This window comes from Coloeus monedula, assembly GCF_965178545.1.
Source record: "Coloeus monedula genome assembly, chromosome: 2".
NCBI classification, from domain to species: domain Eukaryota; kingdom Metazoa; phylum Chordata; class Aves; order Passeriformes; family Corvidae; genus Coloeus; species Coloeus monedula.
In genome coordinates, this window is record NC_138782.1 from 44,629,981 (window position 1) to 44,631,940 (window position 1,960).

A 1,960-nucleotide genomic window follows, 5' to 3' on the forward strand; every position below is an offset into this window, starting at 1 on the left:
AACTCCTATGAATAAATCAAAAAGTAGTAGGTATTGGGGAAATAATATTTATCAACTATAAATAGTGCAATTTTCCTCATGAAATGCCATAAACAGCAACTATACATATAAAATCAGAATTTTTATTTTGACTGATTCTTGTAATATTTATTCTGGGTCTATTCTTGATGGCAGAAGTAAAATGTTACATCAGATGAAGGGAAGAGAAATTATAAAAGTTAAAGTTCCTTTTAATGGAAATGTCCTTAATTTAAAAAAAAAAAAAAAAAAAAAAAAGGTATACAGAAAACATATAAGTTCTTATTTTCTCCATTACATTTCAGTAGCTGGCATAGAAAGCATATGACACTACAGGAGATACAGCTTATTGCTAGCACATCTTTACTTTGGAGCACAATATTCAGCCACAAATCCTTGTAGGATAATGAGATCTAAACTAGATGATGGCTCTGAGTAACAGGGGTACTTGTCAGTACCTTTTTCAGTACCATGATACAAACTCCTCTCTCTTGCATATATATATACAATCCTCTGTACCCAACCATAGCTAGATAAAGTGACTCTTAACGTGATGCTGGGTTTGCCCTGTAGCACTGTGCAGTTATAAACCACATAATTGCATCTCCATATGCGTCTCAACTCACAATGAATGGAGCAGAAGCATTCCCCGGAATGTGTAGAAATCCAGTTCTCTGGGTTCAGCCAAATAGCTTCAGCACTGCCAACTCCACACATTTTTGCAAATACGCAGGGATGCCGCCAGCGCTTTCTGTCTACATTTTCTTTGTCCTACGGGGAACTCCTATTACCTGGCATCCCCAGGGTACCACCGCTACAGCCAACTACCGGCAGCGGCCAGGATGCCTCTCTCGCCTCTCGAACTCAGCGGTTCCCGGCGGAACAGACCGTGCCCGGACGGCGGGCGCGGCGGCGGCAGGGCTGCTGCGGGCAGGTGCCGCACACCCGCCTGTCCCGCGGCTGCTCCCCTCACCTCGCACCCCGAGTCCCCGCGGGGTCGGCAGCGGGGCGGCTGCCCACAGCGAGTTCCGAGAGGCCGGCGGGGGAGCGGGCTGACAGCCTCCTCCGCCCCCCCAGGGGGCTTCGCGGCGGGCACGGCACCTCCCCGCCTTGCTCCTCACCTGGCATCGGGGAGCCGACGGTGCTCTGGGGCTCTGCGGGGAGAGGTCGGTCGGGAGTGGAGCGCGATGCGATGCGATGCGATGCGATGCGAGGCGATGCGATGCGATGCGATGCGATGCGAGGCGAGGCGATGCGATGCGATGCGATGCGAGGCGATGCGATGCGATGCGATGCGAGGCGATGCGAGGCGAGGCGATGCGATGGCGATGCGATGCGATGCGATGCGATGCGATGCGAGGCGATGCGATGCGATGCGATGCGATGCTGCCGCCGCTGTCGACAGCGTCACAAGTCCCTCCTCGGCCCCGCGCCCCGCGCCGACGCCTTTATGGGCTGCGGGCCGGGCCCCGCTGTCAATCAGCGGCGCGGGGGCGCGCCCCCGGCTCGCCCCTCCGCGGCGGTGACATAACCCCCGCCGCCCCCTCCCCACCTCGCCTACCTGCGGGGCCATCGCGGGCCCGGGTCCGCCCCTGGCGGGCGGTGCAGGGGCGGTGCGGGAGGCGGGCAGGGCGGCAGCGGCCTCCCCCCGGGGAGCGGAGCGGCGCGGAGGGGCGGGAGGGGAGCCTGCCGTCGGTGTGGCGGGGGCCGAGCGCAGCAGAGCCCCCGGGAGGCGGCGCCAGGCCCCGCAGCGGGGACAGGGGCGCGGCCGGGCCCCGCCGTCGGGGCGTCCCGAGCCCGGTTCCCGTGAGCGAGAAGCGTATCCTCGGCCCCTCCGGCCGGCCCGGATCCCTCGGGAGCACTTGTAGCCTGAAAGCTCGGTGCTCCTGCCGCCACCGCGGCAAAAACCGGCCTTCTCAAGGGCTCAGTTCTATCATTTTTA